General features: G+C 38.3%; 1 protein-coding gene across 16 annotated transcripts in view; it reads left to right on the top strand.

Moving 5' to 3' along the window:
- prom1a (prominin 1a) overlaps window positions 1-19,812 on the top strand; it is an 82,824-nt gene that overhangs the window by 9,623 nt on the left and 53,389 nt on the right. The gene's annotated exons all lie outside the window — the stretch shown is intronic.

Raw genomic sequence — 19,812 nt, forward strand, 5'->3', positions numbered from 1 at the left:
CAGATTTGTGCATCAGAACTTTTTTTTTTTTTTTTTCTTTCCTCTCCCATCAATCATTTCATGACCCCTCAGATTTATGTGGTGACCCAACCTCTGGAGGGGCCTGACCTCTAGGTTGGGAACCACTGGACTAAACTAGCTAGCTGTATATAAAGTAGTTCAAACTAGTTCCACCTCCAGCAGCTACAACAATAACATGCTGCTTACATATTGATGTGATAATATATCGATCAGAGGGACAGAATCTTACTTTCACTGTAATACTTTAAGTACATTTTGCTGCTAGTACTTATTTTACTTGAGCAGGATTTTTCATGCACGACTTTTACTTGTAATTGAGTATTTTTACTTTGCTGTATTGGTACTTTTACTTAAGTAAAAGATCTGAGTATTTTTTCCACCACTGAGGCATGATATTACAAAACTGAAATGACATGTGTACATGCAGGTAGAGTGAGAGGAATAGACTTTCACTCTTTCCACCTAAATAAGTTGATTTAATGGTGGACACACAGCTTGAGATGGGCGGCAGCTCAACATCAAAAACAGCTCAGTCAAGCTGTGAAAGTCAAGACGAGTTTAACATTCCCTTCAGCTCCAACAACCAGCAGCTCAATTTCACTTCACTTACCAAAGTTTACCTCACCTTAAACTAATGAAAGTTGTTTATTACCTAAATTTAAGCTCTAGGTCATGTTTTTCAGTGATGTCCATTGAAAAATGGTGCAAATGTGTCTGTAACTGTAAATGTGAAATAACACATTACTAAAAAATATTGTATTTTTCTGGACAAATGAAAGTTTAATCATTTTTTATGTATTGAGCTATTAGAGTCTATTTAGATTGTATGAGACATTTATTAAATTTAAAGGTCAGAAGTCAGATCCCTGCCACAACAACACTGCAGGAGTCCTTTAACAAAAAAATTGCCCCTCGAGGTACAATTTTGTCATCACACTCGAGAAATTTTTGATAGAAATGTTGATGGACACGTTGGCTATTTTAAGGATCAAGTCTGTGAACTATGATTGACAGGTCAGCTGCTCTCTGCCTCACTGCCAGCACATTTATTCACTGCTGGGCCTCCTCAGGATCTGCCTGAATTTGATTTAGTATAGCATAATGTTTAAGATGAAGTCAAGACAAAAATGTATTCATTTTCACACAAAAATGTTTTAATGTGAAAAATGCATGAAATTACAAAAACTAACTAAAATTAAACTAAATTGCTACTGTAAATGCTTATTTTTGCTTCAAAGGAGAATTCAAGATGAGCTGTCATTGAGATGCATAGACCTAATTTTGAGACTGGTACTTCTGCATTTAAATAACCCACAAAAAGCTTTTTGTGTATTAATCTTGTCAGTGCAGTAGTTACAAAGTGTTTGGTAACTTGTGAAGGGCATTCAAATTACTAGTGCTTCAAAGAAATGCTTTCATAATTAGACCTGCCTCACTGATAGAACTTTCGTTGAAATTATGCTCATTTCCAGCTCTATGTTTTTATTCTGGGACTCTACTAGAGTAGCTTTGCATGATTCACAGTTCAAAAAAACGTATTTATCTTACACTGACTCTTTATGTATCCCCTCAGTTCAGCCTCCGCCTCTAACAGGCAGTTTTAGCTCCTGTCTCTTTAAAGCCCACTCTGTTCTGACTGTCCAGTTTTCCGGAAGCCTGCCAAGGGGCAGCTGTATCAGAGTTGTGTTAAGTTACTGGCGATGTAAATCCAACATTTCCTGCTTTACCTCTTCATATAAATTACTAAATAACGGGAGACTTTTATTGTGAAGAATTTGAATGAAATGAAACATGTTCTTCACTGAATTAGCAGAGCTTTGTTAGCGACGCTAAAAACCAGTCGACACAACAACGTACGGAGATATTTGGAGCTGTTTGTTCAGCGAATCAGTTAGAAATAATGCAGGGAAGAATAGTACAAGCAGAAACAGCCACAGTGACGATGATGTTTGATGAAGAGCTGTAGACAACCAGCACACCTCCAACAGGTAAACTACTTATTTTACTTTGCTGTGCTGCATAAAGGAAAAACATTCACAGCGTGTCAGCTTGATTCGAGTCATGGCTCGGCATGAATACCCCCAAAACAATGGAAAAACACCATAATGTTAGCGTGCTGTGTGTGGAGCAGATGACCACATAAAGAAATCCGTTACAAGCCGATGTTGGCTCGGGCTGAAAGTAGAAAAAAAAGTTGGAAACCGAATAGTTCAGAGCAGTCTGAAGCCGGTGTTTTTTGCTCACAGGGATTACTTCTCCATACATTTACCTCTTTATTAGACACTTTGGCCTTGTTTAATATGAACATCCAACATTGTAACATTATATATATGACTGACAATAAGGAAAAGCACAAGTCCCCTTTAAGACAATACAAGACAATACAAACTGTTGAATTCAAGGGGCACTGCAAGACTCCTAGTATTGAAGTGTGTTCTTCCAGTATAAAAGGAAAGCAGATCAATAGACTGAACAAGCAGCTCCTAGATTTGTTCTCTGTTCTGCTTCTGCTCAGAGGAAAGTGATGCATCTCATTTGGAAAGCTTGCTTCAATAGGGGTTGGCATATTAGCAGACTAAGTAAAGGGAGATAAGAGCCATGGCATTAAGATAAGTTGAACGTTTGAGACATTTCAAGGTAATATTATAATGCCACCATCGGTTTAAGCTCCCAGCTATCTGACAGAGAGCAGGTGAGAAATGTGGCAAAGCCAGACGGAGTGAAAGCATAGGTAGAGACGAAAATCAAAAGATCACTGGAGCAAGAAAGGCTGAGAAGATATCAGCTTATTTAAAGAAGCAAGAAAGAAAACAAAAGGAAAGGGAAAAGGAGGAGCTGCGTCGGAGAAAGAACTGCCACTTCCCCGGGTGCTGCTAAAGCCGTGTCTCATTCGGGGACGTCATATTTGGGTCAGGCCTGGGTAGCCAAGCAGGAGAGGCGAGGGCGAGGCGAGCAGCTCAGTCCTGCTGAATGGATGGCAAGTCATGCGCTCTTTGTCCCTTTGTTCCGCTTCATTGGTGGGCGCAGTGGTGCCCGCTACGAGTCGACTCTAGGGGACATGGTGACTTGTAATTGCAGATGTGTGGCAGTAAGGGGTCAACCTGCCAACGCCGGAGATGACTACTCTAAACGGCCTTCCTCTCCAACGTGGCGTTTAGTCTCGGTGCCACTCATCACACTCCTTCACAAGACGCTTGTAGCCTTCACTCAGTGCTAGAGAGACTGTTCCCCTGAGTGGGATGTGTCACGGGAACATGGCTGTGTCACAACTCAGAAAGGACTTTTAGGGGATGTAATTTAGCTCTGAATGACAAGCTGTGTGTCAAGTATGCTTGATTTAGAAGTTATTTAGGATCAGTCCAAACTGGCCCTGGTTGACTTTATCATTCATGTATTCATGTGTATCATGTATGCTAGTTGTTCTGGATGATAGCATCAGCTAAATGGCTAAAATTAGCATAAATGTTTATGTGTACTCCTCCTGATTGGTCTCCACACCCTGCAGGTCACTGTTTCTGTTTGTCATTGTCACCTTAGTACCATGGCTTCAGCCTTGATTAGCACACGGTAATCTGGGACTTTGTTTACCTGGGTCAGACGAGCCAATCCTCTTGGCTGTCCAGTGGTCAGCACACCGAGCAGACTCCACTGCAGATCACTTGTCCTTTTGTCCCTGGACTTTCATTTAACGACTTAACCTAAAGGTCGACGATGCAACAGCTCAGAATATCTGGGTTCAGTCGTACTAAGACTTTCCCATGGCTAAAAAAAATTAGCAACCAGTTTTCTTAGTCCTTTTAGCCACTTTATAGCCAGTAGTCATATTAAAATGACAAAAAGAAATATTAATTGGACTAAAGTTGTAGAGTTGAAGATTTTCCTCACTGTACTGCACAGTAATATTTCAATGTATGTTCATGTCATTCATCCATGTAGTACAATGTCACAATAAATTAAATTAAGTAAAAACTGTTGACTTTGAGATGTAATCAAACAATCCAGTCAAACCGACTCATACTAAAGTCAAGGGTTCAATATACTTGAAACAAACAGGTCACACTTATTGTCCAGCCTCATTAAAGGGTTTAGGACAGTTGTGAATGGCCATATTCAAAGGTGGGATGAAAAGTCTGCTGTCAAAGCCTCCCTCTGACTGCATCCCACTGCCTCCCCAAACTCTCTCTCCAAGAGGTTTGTGTCTTTTGTGTGTCTTTGTAGTCTTCAAACAATGAATCACATAAATGGGAACAGTGCTCACTTTCATACAGTCTCTCCTTGAAGGTATTCATGTTCTTGTACTCGTGTGTTTTCACAAAAATGGAGTGGATGTAGTTGTGTGAAGAATAAAACAAGAGAACATAAAATAGAAGTTTAAATCTTACCTAATTTCTCATGTCTGCACACCAGACCAGTTGCTGCATGAAGAGGGTGTGCTTGTTGAATTGTCGGAAAGCCACCCTAGTTCAGCAACGTCTGAAAGGTTTGGAGGGAGGGGACTTCAAACGCTGTTCGACCATCCGAGTACAACTTTGTCTGAAGCATACAGAGGCTCTAATTGAGCCCATTAATTAGAGGAAAGGAATGATTGATTTTCTTAAATCGTCTTATTTTCTAAATAACTGTAGGACTGCATCTTGGTAAATTTGCATGTATTGAATGCAATACATCAAAGTCAAGAAATCAGAATAATACCAGCCAAAGTGCCAAAGTATGATGGAACACTAGTAGGGGCAATATGGCTTAGAATTATTTATTATTATATCACAATTTTCAATACTTACCAGCATTATATAAAAATACTGCCTAATTATATCATTAATTAAATTAGTGCAAATGGACCCAAATAAAATGGATAGATGGCTTTACCAATTTAAAATGATTTATTAATTTGTTTAGGTTTTTTTTTGCTGAAATTGACTTGTCGGCAATGAATCATTGAGCTTCTTAGCAACTGAAGCTAGCAGTAGTGACAGTGTTTGGTATAAGTCTGATGATGCTGACTGAAACTCACAAAAAAGGCTCCTACAGCACAATCCACTGTCGAAACAATCTAGCTTTTAGTTTATAGGAGAGTAACATGTCCCAACAACTTTCAATCAGATACAAAAACCTTTTATAACTAACACTACGGTCTACAGGAGGTAAGATATTGCTTTTGTACATGAAATTTAAGACTTTTTAATACATTTTGAGGCCTTCTTTTTAGTAAACTGAAAAGACTTTTCAAGACCTGCAAATACCCTGGAATCATTTCATTACAGTGTTGAGGGCTGAGAGGTATGGATATACCTTATAATGCCATATACCATTGTATGTCAAGATGCATAGGGTAGTATATGTAAGCATGCCACATTGAATAAATAATTTACCAGGGAAACTTGGATGATTTTTGTGTCAGTGTTCTCAGGAAAGAGGGAAGACAATTCTCTCAGAAACGTTGCTCCTTTAAGTCTTTGTCCTTAAGAGCAGCAAAATGTAGCCTTATGTCTGAATCGGAATATAAAAAATGTTAATGCGAATTAATAAAGTGAATAAATACTACAACAGATGGTAGACTATTGTATCTCTGACTGCATATCACTCTACTTTATGTTTATCATTCAGATCCCCAGTACACTGGATTTATATTGCCATATCTCAAAGTCAGTGGACACGATTGCAGCATGTCCCCATGCAATATAACATGGTTTATTAGTGTCTGTTGCCATGTCTCCCAGATTTATTTTTATCTGTGTGCGTGTGTGTGTGTGTGTGTGTGTGTGTGTGTTTGCATCTCCTGTCATGCTTTTCTACCCATCAATGTGATTTTTACTTGAGGCGAGGCTGTCAAGTTTATTAACATACTAAATGTGCACACTGGATTGTGTTTTATTGTGTAACTAGAAATGCATTTCAGCATGAAGCTGTATCAATGCATGTGAACTCTTGAGCAGATAAGAGATGTGGATGTTTCTTTTCTGTGAGTGCATATGTGCTCATCTGGCTACTGTGTGAAAACAGAGTGAAATGGAGTGTGGGACTCCAGCTGTTTATGCAGGGAAGAGACTCAGCTGTTTACATGGGAGGCCACAGTAAAGTGCTCTCCACACACCCACACGCATACATCCTGTATGGATACACATAGTGTATGTATACACATCAGTGGTGGCTGGTGACTCAAAAAATTGGGGAGGACAGGAGGAAAACCAACCTCCGGCGTCATATTATTTTACACTAGTTGGCTACTCATCTCTCTTATGTTCAAATGCAGGGCCATGCAGAGACCTTTAGAGGGGCAGATGCTCAAAGTTGGCAAAGGGGCAAAGGGAACAAAATGTTAAAACACCTTACACTAACATAATTTACAGCATAACCTGTTGAATTATAGCAACACACATTCAAACAGAATGTAACATGAAATATTACAACAAACCGAAAAAACAAAAACCCACTGAGTGGTGAAAAAGCTGCTCCATTAAAAACATTTAGCATATACATATTGTTTCTAAACAAAAAAGTGCTCATTTTAGTCTTGGAGTGGTTCAAAATGTGTCATTTTACCAACAAAGTTAAGCAAAGTTAATTTCAAATGTATAGTATTGTTCTATCGTGACAACAGATTCATGTTCTCATCAAAAACAGACAACATATCTGATGATTTACATGTGTTTCCTGTGTATTTTCTTAGTATACAGAAATATATAAAGTATCACAAGGTTTATAATCCGATACAGGTACAGATCAGTGCTGAACACTAGAAAGATTTATCACTAAAAACATTCACAGATCTAAAAGTGTAGGTTCACATCAGAAAGTATTAATGCATGTATCAAATACATGACTTACACACTCTTATCTATATGCACGACATACAAAAAATAGCCTACAAAGCTGACATGTTAATACTGTTGTTCTTCGAGTTGCTTTTAGTATTTAAAAAGTCTTAAATCTAGTTACTTTAAGCTTATTACTCAATATACGGCTCAGCTCACAAACAAGCAGCAGGACCTCCTGTGCACTCACTCACAAATCACACAACATCAACAGGTGACTGAACAACCAATCAATTAAAAACTGGATAAATTCCAACTCTATAACAGGCAAACTACCTACAGCACATTATATGATCTCTGCTGCAGTCTTTTTAAGGAGATGAATTCACACAACAGCCACAGAGAGACATTTAACCATCAGAGAAGAAATCAGTGACCAAAGAGAAAAGAGAGAGAGGTTTATCTGACTCATGTTATCTGATGTCTTCTGCTTTCTTTCATGGAGACGAAGTATCCATTTCATAACGTCCATTTGTGGCTGTTGGTCATCTTGTTTGTCACTGCTTGTTAACTGGTCTGATATCATTAGCCACGATGACAAACAAGCTAAGTCTCCCGGTTGTTCCATTTAAATTATGTTGTTAACTTTCTATTGTTGAGAGGAGTTCACTTTAGAGCAGCAGCACATCTGGCTGCCACACGCCACCATAGTCCTGCTGTAGGTCCAGCTGAGCCAATGAGGCCCGAGGCTATGCCAGCGGAGTGGGGCTCTCTATCTGCTCCCTGATGGTGTCCTCCCAGTCCAAATCCAGTCTCGTCTTTCTTTCAACAGTCAATATTTATTCAGAAATTCAAAAATTGCCATTCAAAAATGTTGCTGCATTCGTCACATTAAATAAAATTCAATGATGGCTATTATGTGCTCCTGTTTTATTTAAGATACAGCCATAATATAGTGTGATTGTGACACTCTCTCTGCTCTCTGAAAGCTTCATTGAGGATTAATCACCCATTTATTAATGACTGATGAGGTATTTATGCATGAAAATACATACATTTGTGGTTCAGAAGTTTGAAGGGTGTATAGATGGAGAATATGAGTAGTATGTAAGGGTTAATTGAAATGTGCAGGGTAACTTTCTCATGGGAGGTCAAGTTGTCTGGACCGACTAATACCTTTTTTATTAGCGACACCAACATGTTCTCAGCCGCTCAACTTCAGGGAGAACATTGTTACCGAGGTATCAAGGTAAAAAGATTAACGGTTTTAAATTAAAAGCCTGTGTGTGTGTGTATGTGCGTATGTGTGTGGCCTAACTAAGCCTACTTTTGGGACACATTTCAGACTAGAGACCAGTTAATTGGGGGTGGCTTGTCCAATTGGGGACAAAAGCCGTGTCCCCAATTGGGAAAAAGCTGATTTTTACGTCAGTGGTTAAGGTTAGGGTTAGGGTAAGTCTCCAGGAAATTAATGTAAGTCTATATAATGTCCCCAAAATTGTAAATGTGTATATGTGTGTGTGTGTGTGTGTGTGTGTGTGTGTGTGTGTGTTCATCCCTCCTGTCGTCAGGTTGTGTAAAGTTAAGTCTGACTCTCTCGCCATAGTTACAGATTCTATGGTAACAGATTGTTTACCTTAAGCAGAGGTGTTTTTACACCAAGCTCATGGGAAGTCAGCTCTGATGAGAACAGTCAGCTCCTGAGACACGATCACATGTACATACACATAATTGTCCTCCTTTCTCAGAAATGTCTCAGTTAAATGTCAAGTAACTGTTGAACTAAGATTCACTGGAAGACATTTATCAAAGCATGATCTGATGTAATCATGGATTTAGTAGAAAAGAACCCAGCAAATCATCACCTATTTGTAGGCTGATGTTAATGTTTGCGAAAGTTATTACAGTTTCATACGATTGGTTACATGCATGGTTCAATACTGCATATGTATCTTCAAAACTCTTCACACAGCAACAATTATGGCTCAAACTGTGACGAAATTGGCATTGCTTTCACAAAAAAAGCATTCATTGACTACAGCCTTCAAATTTCCTGAATACTTCTCTCACTCAAACCAACAAAAAACAGTGGATCTGCAGCCCATTTTGCAAATCCTTGCATACTCACTTCAAAACTCTTCAGTTTATGCTCACAAATTAACATGTCATATCCTGTCGACACCAATTTGTCAAGTCTAACTATAACCATGTTGAAATACATCTATATTCAACCAACCCCCACCAAAACCTTTCCTGCTGCATTTCTATGACTCGTTCCTGTAGAATACACTGTAGTACACTCTATAGAGAGGTACAAATCTAACTGTACATTTTGTAATGAAAAGTTTGTTTAACGAAAAAGATGCATCATGTGTTGCCTGTGTTTTTTTTCCAAGTGTGTTCTGATTGACACATGAATTGTTGTCAATTGAAATCAAGTGTGTCTGCTGGAAGGATTTGCTTTTGAGTATAAAATGAACTGCTTTGCCCAGCAGCGTGTTGGTAAAGTTGACTGTATGAAGAATTTTGACTGTGGACTCAGTATTGAATAATGCATGTAACCAATCACAAAACACCATAAGTAGTAGTACTAATTACATTAATCTCTATAAACAGTTATTGTTATTGTAGTCCGTGTGGTATTGACCAATCATGTTTGAGTGGGCTTAGGTTTTATGCAAGTAAACAGTCCATGTGGAGAACAAAAGAGACAGAGTGCATTGGCCGAAATGCAATCTTGGAACCCATTGGCTATCATCAAGTTGCTAATTGGACTGTAAACAACAACTGGCATACGGAGAGGAAGTCTTGGCCCAGATATCCATTATCCAGATAGCCGCTTGCTACACTGGAGCCCACGAAATGTTGGCCCTCTCAGATTGTTTCCCGTTAGTAACTTTTCTGATCTTAGTTGTCCACTCTGTCAACGATGGTGCTTGCCCCAGGGTTGACGCTGTTGAATACATGATGCCACTTCATGTGGCTGTGGAGGCCGATGTGTGAGCCACGCACTCATCCACAGGTGGGGCAAGGGAGCCCAAATATTGGGCGTGTAATGCAGGCGGTCCTCTAGTGTCGTTGGGCATGGCTTTTGGTCCTCCTCTGTTGGCTGGTATAATGTATTTGTTCGATCACCCTGGCACAAGTGACCTACCAGGCTGATCTATCAAGTGCCAGAGGTTCAAGATGGGTGGGGTTTACCCTTCAGGAGGTCTTTGGTATAGTCCTTATAGCGCCTCTTTTTCCCGTTGGCAGCCCGTTTTGCATCACTGAGTTGCCCATGGAGGGCTTGGTGGGGTAGATGGTGGTCAGGCATGTGGGTAGTCTGCCCTATCCAACAAAGATGTTTTTTAGCCACTGCTGCTTCCATTTGCATGGAAAGAATGGAGGCCAAAAGAAGCCCCCGCTCCCAAAAAAAGCTAAAGGTCAGACAAGAATCAAAATGTGTGTTGCAGAGCTACAGTAGGATTTATTTTTCTTTCCCATCATGTGAATCACACCACAAGCTGTAAGATAAAGCTTTATTTTGCAATCCCATAGAGAGGTCCTGGAACCTTGGCGTGTATAAACAGGAAAAAAGGAAATGAGAGGTAGGTTGCCAATGTGCGTGTAGGATGTGGTGGTTTGAGACAATCACACAGGTCTCTTTTTGGAGCAAAGCAAAACAGTTTCTCTCAGTTGTCTTTTAAATAGTGATGTAGCAAAAGCAGAGATATCCTGACTTTTAGCCCTTTAGTGTGGCTCAAGCTCCAAAACCATTGGATCCTACATTCCATACCACCTACATCTTTTTGTTAGACTCTCCCAGCTGGGTAAATGCCAAGTCATTAAAGCTCTACAACTCCAGTTTGGTGGTCCAGCAGGCTTTTTGTGAAAAATGTGTAGTTACCAAAACCAAGCTGAGATAACCCTGATATTCTCAGACTTGACAAAGCTCCTACAGAGCGTCGGAACTGACTAGTATTCCCTTTGACTAGTAAACTGGCCTCCATGGGTCAGTGGTGTGTCCCTTTAAATTGAGATATGCCTTGTAGCTCAGATTGCATTGCCATACCATATCATCTAAATGTGACATCCTGGATATGAATCAGGCCAACGACCCTTGTTGCATCATTCTCTTCTCTCTCACAATCTTCCTTGTCTGCCTTCACTTTGAACTCTCTAGTAAACACGTTTCTAGTAAACACAAAAACGCCAAGTCATTATCTAAAATTACTGAAACTTTTTAGTTGCATAGCAACGGAATGAAGAAATGCTCCTTGAATGCTTTTATCTCCTTCTGTTACTGGACTTTCACAGCTGCACCTCATGTCTGTTCACAGCTACAGAGCCGATGACACATCTCAAAGGTGTCAGAAGGTGTTCTGGGTACTAACATGACTTGACAGCAGAACATATTGGAGTGACATATGCTATTAAAGTGGTAATACATGTAATCTTAATTTGTTTTAATGTGCCTTCATCTTTGTTGGTGAGCTTTAATTGCTGTGGTGATTTCGTACTGTACTTTACCTGCAAGCATGGGTGGTACTTTATTAGATTTTATTTTGTTTATGAAGTTCAAGTTTTCTTAGCTGGTGCATTTTCTGTTGGTTCTGGTTGGTTGGATATGACCTTTGTGTTAATAAAAGCTACAATTATCAATGTTTATCTAACTCTTGATGGAAATAACTGGCTCTTAAGCTGCTAAATGCTCCACAATTTTCACCAGCTAGTTGCTAACTTTGTCTGTCTGCAACTTAGTGCTGGGCAAGGAGTGTGCTGTATTTTTTAAAGGGCCAATTCACTGAAAATATTTTCCTTCCACACCAAATACAATACTACGAATCAACAACAACAGAACTACTAATAACGATAATAAGTGATGAACCCAAACATATTTATATAGATACGGATACCCTGCAGTTCACTTCAGGTCTGAGAAGTGTTTTGTCATCAGCTTGTTTTGATTTTTTCAGCCCGCAGCTTTACTGTTTCGGTTTCTTCTCACCACTGGGTTTTTGTGGGGTTTTTTTGTTCTCTTTTGCCATGGATTTTTGTCACGCTATTGTTTTGCCTGATGAAAAGTAACGGCTACCTTGGTAGTGGCTAATGGAGAAATTTAGCCACTACCAACTAATAATGGAAAAATTTTAAAATCACTATGAACAACCCCTTTCACAGTACACACCATTCAATCCAAAATCAATATAATAATATTGATTATAATAGCTTTAAATACAGCATATGAAAATCTCATGGGTTATTAAAATGAGGGCACAAGCAGACATCCTGGTTTCTGTCACTTCAGCGACAGAAAGGCTGAGCAGAGTTCCCTGTCTGCTTTAATGTTACAACTCCTGCTGAATTTAATTCTGAATATAAAGTCTCTCCTGTTTGTGTGTGTGTGTGTCTGTCTTCAGATAACTCAGCAGGGGAGAATCCATGTAGCTGGTAACAGCGTCCCTCTGTTCAGGAAAAATCCCCAAACTGGCTGTCTGCTTTGTTGCACCGTACGCCTTACAAGCAGAGAGGAGCTGAATGAAGTTTTGTGGTGTAGAAATGTATCTCATGGCCAGGCTTACTTACGTATTTCTTTTTCTTTTTTTAATAAGCCCGTTAGCAACGGGTGTTGTCACAGACGACTGCTGGGGCTTAGTAGGAGGAATATTAGAGTTTTGTTGACTCGGCTGGTGGCTTTTGGAGCAAGTTGATTGGAATTTCTTTTTTTTTTTTAAATATGCAGTTCATAGGTTCTGCTGGCCACAAGAGCAGGAGAACCTCAGTTTCCATGACAATAATGTTGGTAAACAACATTTTCCTTCTTTCATATTTATCTATCATCTTTCCATCTATTTGTACATGTATTTATCACGTTAGAATCACTTTACTCTTTGTATTCACACTCTATCTATCTATCTATCTATCTATCTATCTATCTATCTATCTATCTATCTATCTATCTATCTCAATCTTTCTCGCCCTGACTCTCTCTCTCCACTATTTTTCTGTGTCCATCTGTCTCAGCTTGTTCCAGATAATTTTTTTTTCTCCCTTCAGCAGACCTTCCTTCTGTCTCTTCATCTTTTACACTTTCTGCACTTCAATTTCAGCCATTTAGCTTATGCTCTTATGTAGAGCAACTTAAAATAAGTCAGGATGTAAAATAAGCTTCAATTCTGTCACCAGCAGCATTAACAGCATCTAGCAGAAAGGAGCGCACATGTCTGTGACTTGCTTTCTGTCGCTTCAGTCAGGATTTACTCTACTCCCATTCCAGTTTCTGCACTACTCTACAGTCACTATTATGCTTACTGAAAGCAGAAATAATCACATCATGTATTCAACACCATGAACCAGAGCTAGACTGATTTATCAGCTAGGCCAATATATTGATTGATATTAGCTGATTGCAAATGTTGTTTATATGTCAAATGATAAGTAAAAAGAAACTGTTGTTCAGAAATGCCACAAATATGTTTGAGGTCATTTAGAAACTTCATCTCTTGACTATCAATTTTGATGCCAAATATTAACGACAATTGTTTTTTAAAGAAAAAACCAAACATCTGATAGTAAACTGAATGGACAAACTGTTGGTCAGACAAAACGAGACGTTTAAAGATGTAATCTTGGGCTGCAGGAGATTATAGCAGGCATTTTTCACTTTTTATTTTATTTTATAGACAAACAGATTAATGAATTAGAAGAAAATAATCAGCAGAGTAATCAGTAATTAAAATAACCATTAGTTGCAGCTATCATCAGGCTACACTGTAAACAAAGTGATGCTATCCAAAGCTTAAATTAGTCTTAATTTGCTCCGTCATCAAAAAAAATTGTTGTTTGACTTTTACCAAAATATAACCATCCTACATGTTTACATTACAGCTAGCATGTTGTTCTGTCTACAAATACTGCATATCAGAATTAAAGGTTTCATCAAAATGACGATAACATCTGGAATCGAACATGAAGATGTATCTTTTTGCATTTACATTTGTGCTCTTATGCAGATGGATTTCGAGGGAGTGCAGCAGTAGATGAGGTTTAGATTCAAAGGTTTCTAAACTCACAGGTAAACAACAGTAAGAGGCTGAGTCTCAAAGCCCCAACATAATTAATAAAAAATAGAAGGGGAAGAGTATTTGTTTGAGAAGTGAAAACTTAAAATGTAGGTTTGGTACAAATGTAATCTCTTTTGTGGTTTTTACAACCTTAACTCTCTGCTACATGTCTCACCCCCGACAGGCAGCTACACTGTCAATTGGACCTGTTTTGTCTGACATTTATTTAGAAAAAAAAGGCTGTTTTCTCCCACAGGAACAAGGTTATTGGTTTTTCGAGACTGTACGTTACATGATATTCTTGAATAGTTGAAGCTGTTTGAGCCTCAGTGCCGCGTTTACAAAGGTCAGTCATCTCAACAGCTCTGCTTCAATAACAATCACAGGATGTCCTATTGGTTACGCAGACAGTCTCATAACACAAAGATTCCTGTTCCCATCACACACTGTAAAAACTGTTGTAGAGCTGGAAATCTGACTGACTGCTGAGATGAATAAGAGTTCAGTCAAACAAAGACAAAGAAAATGATGAAACAAAACATCACTGATCAACAGCAGGAACACTATCAGCGACTTGACATCACATCAGTTATATTTCTGCAGCTTCACGAAAAATATCCTTGTTCTTTTTTGAAGACTTTTCTATTATTAATCATGCAAAGTCCATCACGTGCATACTGTATACTATAACGTCTTTTAGAATAAAAACATATTCATTATTATTTGAATAAGATACACTGTTCTGCATGAAATAATTATTTCTTGTAAATAATGGTAAAAAAGACACTATTTTTACAGACGATATACAGTAAAGACTGACAGAACACTAAATAAATAATACCTGTTCATTTAAATTTAGAGTTCTTGTTATTATTTAGCATTTGTTTTCAAAAGGTCTTCGAAAGTTCCTGATTTAAATAATAATTTTGTTTTAATTTTTAGTTTTAAACTATTTTATATAAGCAGAGTTTTTGTACAACTGCTTGTATTTATATAGCATTTAACATTTGAGAAGTTTGGCTTTATTTGTTGAATGAAAAAAGGGATTTGTAGAAAAACATGTTTATATTTCTTGAAGTTCCTTAAAATTTTCAGTCCTGGTTGATTTGGCGACACCTGTGGTTATCGTGGTAACAGAAAGTGTGGTTTAATACTACAGGTACCAGACATCTGCGGGCAGAAAACACACCGTGAGGAGTAACTTTGTCAGAATTACAACAGAAGAGCAACTGATGTATCTCTGTTTACAGCGCAGCCAAACAAAGTCTTGATATTTTAGTAAAGAAGTCATAATTGAGCAACTGCAGTCTGATTTCATGCAAGTAGTTTTTCACAGTAAAGTGTGTTACCTTGCTGAGAAGTTGTAGATGGCTGCTCCTTCTTGTTTCATTACTCTGCAATATTTACAACTGATAAACTATCAAAAAAGGACAAAAATGACCTTGTCTTTTTTTTGTAGATGCATTCTTTTGATCAAGGATCACTGTCAGTGTCAACCTTAATTACACTGAATTTTTCAGTGACTACTGTACAATAAAAAAAACACACCATGCTTGCAAGTTGCAGTAACTTAATACCGATCTGATACTGCTGTAGTAGAGTTAACAATAAACAGTGAGGCTGATTTCAGTGAGATTAAATTACATTGGATCACATGCATGCATTATTTCCTGTGAATCCCTTGTGCACGTGGAGGCTATTTGAATCAAGCTATAAAAACTACTATACAAAGAGAAGGGCTGCAACTAACATTTATTTTCATTATTGTTTAATCTAATTATCCTCTCAATTAATCAATTAATTGGCTTGTCTATAAAATCTAAAACCTCGATATCAGAAATAGTGAAAAATATCTGTTATAGTTCCCAACACCCCAAGGTGAAGCCTTCAAATGTCCAAAACCCAAAGATATTCAGTTAATCATCATGTATGCTGAAGAAAATTATTCAATTATCACATTTGAGAAGCTGAAACCAGATGTTTTTTTTTGCCATTTTTATTTAAAAGAATGACTGATGATTATGCAATTATCAAAACAGTTGCTGATTAATTTTCGATTAATCAACTAATTGTGAAGCTCTAACAGAGAAGTAATTATTTAGTATAACTTTCTAAAAAGAAAATGCAGAAGATCAGTAGTGTTAAAAAACGGGTTAGATTTCATGAAAATCTTAAGGATGATAATTTTACAGTATCAGAAAGTTTAGTTTTGGCATTGGTACCAAAACTCAGGTATTATATCGGCAGTAGCATCAATAGCAACAATATCTCACCCTTTACATACTATGCAAAAGGTGCATTACTATGTATTTGATAGAATAGATAGATTTGTGGTTGCACAGAGCCCTGGTGATGATAGCCTTGATGATATAGTACAGAGACAGAGGCTTCGTGCCCAAGCCAACAACATCAAAGTGTGCCTATTAAGAGTCATGTAACGTGTTAATGTCTAACACATTGAACTCTGCCCTGCTCACACTTTGCTTTGAATGACGATGCCAAAACAAATAATCCAGCATTGTGATCCGTCTCCCCATAGACTAGTCTGCTGTGGTGAAGTTCATCCGATCTTGATACACTCTGAAAAATATCTGAGGTTAAGAAGTTATTTGATCTCAGTTCTATATTCTGTGTTTTTAAATTTACCCAAAATGATTCATGGCCACCATCTTCTATTTCATGTCATAAGAATTGGAAGACTGTATGTGGCGGTTATGGTGGCTTAACGCTATTGTGTACGTCTCACCAACACAGGAGCCTTCCTGCTGCAAATCCTTATAGACAATCAATGCACAGATGAACTTGGTGTTTATTGTATTCAGTCACCAAAGGCGTAGGCTTGAACACTTCACTCAGATCATTTAATCCATGGCACTAATCGCCTTTTTTTTCCATGGACACCCTGAGGGGCTGCTAGGAGGATTAACAGCCAAACATTGCAGTTTAGTTTGCTGTGATAATTTTCCTCTTGTATGTCTGTAGTTAATAAATGAAATACAAGACACACAAACTATGGATTGTTGTCAATACAAATAGAGTACTTGGCCTCTGTTACTTTGGATTACCAACTCTTTATTTCCATTCATTGTTTTAATTTTTGTATGTTTTAACATTGTTTCTAATCTTTTAAAATTATAATAGTGCCTAAATATGACAAATTGTGGTATGACTTTCAATATACTATACAATATATGATCTTTTTCCAAGCCTGAACTAGCAGCTCAGTGTATCTACATGATATTGTTTACAATTTCTAGGAAACACCCTCTTCTCCCCAGTCAGCGATAGCAGTATACACAGTAGCGATCAGGTAATGTTTAAATGAAAAGATTTTAATTGACAAAATCAAATCAATACAGTTGTCGGTCCACGTCTAAGTAAGCTGTGTGTTTGTAGAGAGAGAAGGATGCTGACACCTGGCCAACAGCAGGTACTCATGCTGGAAAGACAAGCATAACAAAATCAATTTGTGGCAAAGAGCAATCTGGGCTGGTCTTATTAAGCTCATTTTTATTTGTTCTTAGCCAGGATGAACACCACAGAAGGTAAATTGAGGGAAAGAGTGCAAACAAATCAATGCAAATGCTTCGCCAAGGTTACATGGACCGGAATCAGATTAGTTTTGACTCCCTGCTGTCAGAATCGTACAGGATCCCATTTTCAAAAAGCACTACTGTAGCTGAGTTTGTGTTTTATTCACAAGCCCTGATTCACAACTGAATACCAAACAACTATTAAAAAAACATTTTACAGAGCCAAATGTGCTACTCTATATTTTCACCAAAGAAAACAAACTATGTATGCTTGTGAACACGATTAATTGAACCGCCCTGGTGAGAGTAAAGTTTTGATCCTGGTGAGCGTTCAGTGCCCTGGAAAAAACCCCACTGTTCATGGCCATCAAAATAGCTTCTTCCTCCGCTATTCTAATGCCGAGCAGCAGAACCAAGATAGAGAACTGCTGGAGTCCTGTGGGCGGGCGATTCACTTCTAGAGAAACTGATAAAAAATTCATCTTGCCAGGTTCTGCTTTATCTTGAGCTCCCTGCAAAGCTTCATTAAATCTGCTGTAAAACCTCAACCTCGATTTGGTTCAGAGCTGAGGAGCTATTGAAGCTGGCTTCGGCGATGCATTTACATTTACATTAATATCTCTCCTACATTTACATTAACAACTTCAATACTATATCTGCATTTTGCTGAGAGAACAGTTTTTAATCCACGGAGAATAAGCAGCTGCTGAAACTAGTTTATGGTAAACATGACAAAAAACAAATTAGTTTCCAAGGGTCAAAGGCCACAATTTATCTACTTTTCTTTAAAGTGACGAGTACCAGCAGAGAGGGTGGGGAGGAGAGAGTTAACGTGGGTGGAAAAAAGCATCAAGTGAGCTTTTCCTTCATGGAGAGGGATTAGACGCCTCTCACTGAAAACAGAGGTTGGATTCAATCCAGCCCTCTCTCCTTGTTGCTTTTCTGTCTTTCACCTCTTATTTTTCTCCCCTCTCATCCCTCTTGTCTTTGATCTTTCTCTGTCCTTTCCTTCTCTTTCCTCTGTTACAGTGTATTCATCCATCCTCTAGTACCTCTTTTCATCATTTTGCTCTCTTCCTCTTAGCTGAGTATTCCCAACCAAGTTCATTCATTCATTCATGAGAAATTGGAGTTTCGGTTGTACAAACTTTTCTCAGAGGCAGAAAGTAACTTAGTTGAGTTAAAACCTGCTTAAAATCTGCCACTGATTCATCTATTCTGCATGTATCACACACAAACTGTACTGTGCACTCATCTCGAGTCTTTCTGGGCTGGCGACTGAAGTATTACCTATCAATTTGGTTGATGTTCAATTTGCCTTCACTAACATATTTCATAGAAAATGTACCGCCACTGGGATTACGCTTTGGTTGCTTCTGGTAAATAGCCCTTAGTTGAAATTCGGGAAAGTTGATGTCTTAGTTAAATTGAAGCATGTGATGAGATGCAAACCTCTGAGTCCAATGTTTAAATCATGTGCTTTAGACGCCCAGCAAACCACTTCAACCTTCTCATAACTTTTCGCTGTTAAATAAATGCCACACTACTTCCTGCATTTGAAAAAATCATTGCAAGTGATACAATAGTAATAATATAATCCAGTTCGATTCATGATTTTAATACATTTTTGTTTGCCTGCCATATTCAGGATTGAATTCAGGATTGAAACCTCATAAAACCACATTGTTAAGACAGTTGAGCAAGAATAATGAACGATAATTGAAAAGGTCATCATTACGCATAAAATACAGGTTAAACCACACAGCTATTGACTGTGGAACACATGCGGTTTAATAATCAGTTTCAGCACAGATAGAGCAGAAAGGTCTGTTCACTAATTGATCTGCTGTTGTTTGTGTTTTCAAACAAAACATCAGTCTTGATATCAGCAGACTGTTGCTAGCTAGCGTTACATAGCAGGTAAAGACAAACTGAACAAAGTAGAATCAGGAAACTCTTCCGTCGACTCCCAGAACTTCAACCCTCGTAACCAGAGATGATACCTCATCAACGAACACGAACTGAGAGAACAGATCAGTAAGCATTTTCAGTCTGTCCTTCTTGTAGACATAACCATTAAATTCCCTACGAGATAGCCAAAGACAACTAGGCACCTGGAGTAAAGACAGACCCGTAAACTGCGGCAGGTGCACATGTATTGTAACTAATCACATCAAAGTTCGAGATATCGCTCAGCCCAAATCCGAGTGACAATTACTCTGTATTTGATCAAATGCATTGTAGCCAATGTAGCTGCATATGAATGTAATTCAGATGAGACAGAGTTGAGGCTCGGAGGGTCTTTTTAAAAGGCACCAGAAAGCTTTTTCCACTGTTCGTCGAGACTGGGATACATTAAAGAAAATGTTAAGCAATAATTTGCTGACTGGTCTCTCTCTCCTTTTGATATTTTCCTTCTACAGCTCATACCTCCTTCCCCACAAACATCAGCCTTTCAAT

Source organism: Thunnus albacares, chromosome 10 (genome assembly GCF_914725855.1).
Source record: "Thunnus albacares chromosome 10, fThuAlb1.1, whole genome shotgun sequence".
Taxonomy (NCBI): domain Eukaryota; kingdom Metazoa; phylum Chordata; class Actinopteri; order Scombriformes; family Scombridae; genus Thunnus; species Thunnus albacares.